Raw genomic sequence first — 6,524 nt, 5'->3', positions numbered from 1 at the left:
GATCCAAAACACCGCTCCAAATCTACTCAGGCATTCATGCAGAGGAACAATTCCAATGTTCTGGAATGGCCATCCCAGTCCCCAGACCTGAATATCATTGAACATCTGTGGGATCATATGAAGAGGGCTGTCCATGCTGGGCGACCATCAAACTTAACTGAACTGGAATTGTTTTGTAAAGAGGAATGGTCAAAAATACCTTCATCCAGGATCCAGGAAATCATTAAAAGCTACAGGAAGCGACTAGAGGCTGTTATTTTTGCAAAAGGAGGATCTACTAAATATTAATGTCACTTTTCTGGTGAGGTGCCCATACTTATGCACCTGTCAAATTTTGTTTGAATGCAGATTGCACATTTTCTGTTAGTACAATAAACCTCATTTCAAGGCAGAAACATTACTGTGTCCAACAGTTATTACATATATCAAACTGAAATAGCTGTTGCAAAAACACCAATTTTTATAAAACAATAAGCTTAAGATTAATAGGGGTGCCCAAACTTTTTCATATAACTGTACATGGAAAATTTTAAAGACCTACGTTTTGTTATTTGGAGATCCATCCCTAAAAAAAAATAAAATAAAATAGTTGACTGCGCTACTCTAAAGAGTTTAAAAAAGTAGTGTTGGCAACTCTGAAAGGTTATGCTTTTAGGACAACCTACATAGACTCATGGAGAATCTTAAACACCTGTCTTTGACTTTGCAGGTGCTTAGACCCCGCTGGATATTAAGATATTAGACATTAAAGACCAAACAGAAGAAAAAAATGACAAAAAGGTTAATAGTAATGGTGCAAAATATGAAATACTAGATGGTGGCCTGATTCTAACGCATCGGGTATTCAAGAATATGTATGCGGCGACCAATCAGAGAAGCGGTGTTTTAAAGTTCGCGCCAATATCGCTGATTGGTCGCGGCCGCAATCAGCGAACCGTGTTAGTGAGGACCGGGGAGCGGCGCTGCTTGTGCAGGTCCTTCCGCTGCGAGCAGCCGGGAGATGACCGTTTAGCGTCGTCATCTCCCGGCTGCATCGCCGCTGACTTCCGTGCGGCAGATGAGCCGCTAACGGCCGCCATCTTGTTCTGAAATCCCGCGTCACTGATTGGCCGTGGCCGGACCAATCAGCGACGCGGGATTTCCTGGACGGACAGACAGACGGGATAAACTGATTATATAGTAGATTTGATTGGTCAAAAAAATAGTGTACAAGGGTGGGAAAGAACCAGAAGAAGAGCGAGCGCATAATCCCCTAGTGGCATATAAGATTACTAATTTGATTTTTTAGATCTATATGCCACTAGGGGATTATGCACTCGCTTATCTTCTGGTTCTTTCCCACCCTTGTCCACCATTTTTTTGACCAAATATTTAATATATTGCACCATTACTATTGACCTTTTTGTCGTATTTTTCTTCGGTTTGGTCTTTCATGTATTTTTTCCGATCGTTCACTATATAATATAATCCGCACATGCACTTTTATAATGGGGACTTCTCCCTACATATAGACACATATTGAGTATCATATATATATATATATATATATCATCGTTACATTTTGAATGTGTATTTTGTACCACTCCTGATATTGTTCTTTAATTAAGATATAAGACATGCATAGAAGATACTTGTCAGAATCCTAGCTGCTGGATACCATGTCAAGGTAAGGTAAAGGGGTTTCCCCCCGAATATAACAACCTTCTATTTAATAATACACGTCACGACGCTGTCACAAAGTCTGCAGTGCAAACAAGCAAGTTCTCCGTGTTCATGTGCGATGCCCTCCATGATTGCAGGCATGCGCTGGTTAGGAGCGTGACCGCTGTGAGGAGGCCACATTACAGTCAGACAGAAATAACAGACTAAGAACAAGATCTGTAACACCATGCATACAGTTGAAACCAGAAGTTTACATACAGTACAGACCAAAAGTTTGGACACACCTTCTCATTTAAAGATTTTTCTGTATTTTCATGACTATGAAAATTGTACATTCACACTGAAGGCATCAAAACTGAATTAACACATGTGGAATTATATACTTAACAAAAAAGTGTGAAACAACTGAAAATATGTCTTATATTCTAGGTTCTTAAAAGTAGCCACCTTTTGCTTTGATGACTGCTTTGCACACTCTTGGCATTCTCTTGATGAGCTTCAAGAGGTAGTCACCGGAAATGGTTTTCACTTCACAGGTGTGCCCTGTCAGGTTTAATAAGTGGGATTTCTTGCCTTATAAATGGGGTTGGGACCATCAGTTGTGTTGTGCAGAAGTCTGGTGGATACACAGCTGATAGTCCTACTGAATAGACTGTTAGAATTTGTATTATGGCAAGAAAAAAGCAGCTAACAGTCTATTCAGTAGGACTATCAGCTGTGTATCCACCAGACTTCTGCACAACACAACTGATGGTCCCAACCCCATTTATAAGGCAAGAAATCCCACTTATTAAACCTGACAGGGCACACCTGTGAAGTGAAAACCATTTCCGGTGACTACCTCTTGAAGCTCATCAAGAGAATGCCAAGAGTGTGCAAAGCAGTCATCAAAGCAAAAGGTGGCTACTTTGAAGAACCTAGAATATAAGACATATTTTCAGTTGTTTCACACTTTTTTTGTTAAGTATATAATTCCACATGTGTTAATTCATAGTTTTGATGCCTTCAGTGTGAATGTACAATTTTCATAGTCATGAAAATACAGAAAAATCTTTAAATGAGGTGTGTCCAAACTTTTGGTTTGTACTGTACACTATATAAAAAGACACATATACATGTTTTTCTCAATATCTGACATGAAATCAGAATAAACCTTTCCTGTTTTGGGCTATGTGCACACATAGCGTTTTTGATGCGTTTTCTCCTCGCAGAAACGCTATGTAATCAGTCTGCCAGGTATTGCAATGGTAATCCTGATGTGCTGTGCACATGATGCAGAAATTTTTGTGAAAAAAAACGCAGCATGTCAATTGTGCACGTGTTTGTTCCGCAAATTTGCGCCCATTGACTTGAATTGAACCGCAGCAAATCCGCAGGTATAATATCTATGCCTGTGGATTTGCTGCGTTTCAATTAAAGGCAATGGGCGCGAATTTGCAGCGGAAACGCGCTGAGGGTGGTACCCAGGTCGGCAGAGGACTACTACTCCTCTCATCCGACCGCCGCTCCCGCTGATAACAGCGAGAGCGACACAGCTGGGGGGAGAAGTAGTCTCCTCAGCTGAGCCCGATGCCACACAGTTAAAAAAGGCAAAAAAAAACAAAAACACTATACTCACCTGTCCGGCGCCCTCTGGTGTCCTGGTTCTCGGTCCCTGGTGATATCTTTAGCCCCGCAGCCGGCGGTACACTGCTGGGAGCACGCTCGCGGTAATCGTGGACTGCGTCATGATGGTGGACATGTGAGGGATATGGTTGTTTGTTATTTTACTTTTTTTTTTTTTCAGAAGATCGAAGGCTTCGGGGACTGACTGCGCAATAATTTATTTATTTTTTTTAAACCGTGTGTTTTTATTTCATTAAAATACTTTATTCTGGCTGTGTATTTATTGAAAAGGCGGCGATAACTTTACAACGTGATTAGCAATGGCGACGACTTCTAGATACCCTCCATCACTAACCTGGGCTTCACGTCAGCTGCCAATACAAGGCTGACGTGAACCCAAACCCCATTACCCCACTCGTCACCGCTAAAGGGCAGTGGGAAGAGCGGAGGCTAAGCACCAGAGTTAGCGCATCTTATGGATGAACTATTTCTGGGACTGCTGAGGGGTGATATTAAAAGCCGTGGAGGGGGCTAGTATCCATGGCCCCTTCCCTGGCTATTAATATCAGCCTGCAGCTGTCTGTTTAGCCTTTTCTGGTTAGATTTTCTATGGGGAACCCACGTCAATTTTTTTTCTGGGGTCCCCTGTAATCTAGCCAGTAAAGGCTAAACAAACAGCTGTGGACTGATATTAAGAGCCAGGGAACATCTTGGGCTAATGGCTCCTTCCCCGGCTAACATCAGCCGACAGCGGTTGGCTTTCCCTCTGCTGGTTATAAAAATGATGCGGGAGGCCACACCATTTTTTTTTTTTTTTTTTTTAAATTTTAGGCTCTGTGCCCACGATCTGGACGTAGCAGCGCTTTTGACGCATATTTTTTGCTGCGTCCAAAATGTTGCATCCTATTGAATGCAGGTAAATCCACATGTGTTCACTAAACCATGCATATTTACTGCATTCAATACATTCTAGTGGTCAAATTTCTGCTGCGGTCCTGAAAGACGCGCTGCATGTTAGTGTCCACGGGTGATCCGCAGCCTCTGATGCACACATATTGGACATGGGATTTCTAGAGATTCCATCCACTATGCTGTAACATCTGGACGCTGTGAGTTTGACGCTGTATAATCACACAGCGTCAAACCTGCAGCGGCTCCTGATCGTGGCGACGTACCCAAACTCACCCGCAGCATGTCAATTTCTGTAGCAGACACGCTAGTCTCCGCTGCAGATTTTCACCGATTAAAGTGTCATTATATGCGGTGGATTCACATGTATCGACAACAAAAGTGCGGCATTAGAACACAGCGTTTTGGACGCAGCAAAAATACGCTATGTCCAAAGCGCTGCTTTTTGCTGTTCGTGGGGACATAGCGGCTAACGAAACAGCTGTGAGCTGTTAATAATTACCAGGGACCATGTTTGCCTAATGGCTCCTTCCTAGGCTAAAAATAGCAGCTCACAGCTGCTCCAGAAATTACATGAATGGAAATGCCAATGACATTGGGCGAATGGGATTAGCTGACACCTAGCTCTTTTGTTTGGTGATGACAAGGTCAGACCCTTTCATCACCAAACCTAATTAAAGAGTTAAATAAACACAGACACAGAGCAAACACTTTATTTGAAATACAACAGACAAATTCTTTAATACGTAGCCTTATTAGGTCAATTAGGATTACCATATTTTTTGCCAGATTAATGAGAGAGAAAGAAAGAATGTTTCAGGCTATGTGCACACGGTCAGGATTTGAAGCAGAAATTTCCTGAGCGTTTCTGCATCTCCTTGGCAGGAAAAGCCGCACGGTTTTTACGTGTTTTTTAATGCGGTTTTTGAAGCGTTTTTGTACATCAATGAATGCTTTTTGGAGCTAAATAAAGTTATTTGGTGGAACATTGCTTAAACCCTTGGATTACCGTCAGAACTGGGGTGAGTATATTGGTTAATTTAAATGATTAAAGTGTTTGTTGTACTTCAAATAAAGTGTTTGCTCTGTGTGTGTTTATTTAACTCTTTACTTTCATTCGGTTTGGTGATTAAAGGGTCTGATTGACACCTTGTCATCACCAAACAAAAGAGCTAGGTGTCAGCTAATCCCACTCGCCCAATGTCATTAGCATTTCCATTCATGTAATTTCTGGGGCAGCTGTGAGCTGCTATTTTTAGCCTAGGAAGGTGCCATTTGCAAACATGGTCCATGGCCATTATTAACAGCTCAGCCACTACGTTCCCACGATCAGCACCCAACAGCGCTTTGGATAGTGTATTTTTGCTGCGTCCAAAATGCGGTGTTCTAATGCCACACTTGTTGTCGGTACATGTGAATCCACCGCCTATAATGACACTTCAATCAGTCAAAATCTGCAGCGGAGACTAGCGTGTCCGCTACAGAAATTGATATGCTGCAGGTGAGTTTGGGTATGTGGCCACAATCAGGAGCCGCTGCATGTTTGACTCTGCGTGTTTATATAGCGTCAAACCCGCAGTGTCCAGATGGTACAGTATCATGGATGGGATTTCTAGAACTCCCATGTCCACTATGCGTGCATCAGAGGCTGCGAATCACCCGTGGACACTGACATGCAGCGCGTCTTTCAGGACCGCAGCATGTCAAATTCTCTTGCGGAGTCGCTAGTCTCTGCAACAGACATTTGACCACTAGAATGTATCAAATGCGGTAAATCCACATGTGTTCACTAAACCATGCGTATTTACCTGCGTTTAATAAAATGTAAAGTTTTGGACGCAGCACAAAATATGCATCCAAAGCGCTGCTACGTCCGGATCGTGGGCACAGAGCCTAAAATTTAAAAAAAAAATGGCGTGGGCTCCCGCGTCATTTTTATAACCAGCTGTTTGTTTAGCCTTTACTGGCTAGATTACAGAGGGACCCCAGAAAAAAAACCGACGTGGGGTCTCCTTATAAAATCTAAACAGACATCTGCGAGCTGATATTAATAGCCAGGGAAGGGGCCATGAATATCACCCCTCAGCAGTCCAAGAAATGGCTCATCCAAAAGATGCGCCAAATCTAGCGCTTAGCCTCCGCTCTTCTCTATGCCCTGTAGCGGTGACGAATGGGGTTGGGGTTCATGTCAGCCTTGTATTGGTGGCTGACGTGAAGCCCAGGTTAGTATTGGAGGGCGTCTAGAAGACGCCCCCATTACTAACTACGTAGTAAAGTTATCGCCGCCTTTTCAATACAAGACACGGCCAGAATAAAGTATTTTAATGAAATAAAAAAAAAAAATGTTA

This window comes from Phyllobates terribilis, unplaced genomic scaffold (genome assembly GCF_046119375.1).
Source record: "Phyllobates terribilis strain yellow unplaced genomic scaffold, ASM4611937v1 Scaffold_13__5_contigs__length_258822181, whole genome shotgun sequence".
Classification (NCBI taxonomy): domain Eukaryota; kingdom Metazoa; phylum Chordata; class Amphibia; order Anura; family Dendrobatidae; genus Phyllobates; species Phyllobates terribilis.
The sequence above is the reverse complement of the archived record's forward strand: the minus strand, read 5'-3'. Positions refer to the sequence as shown.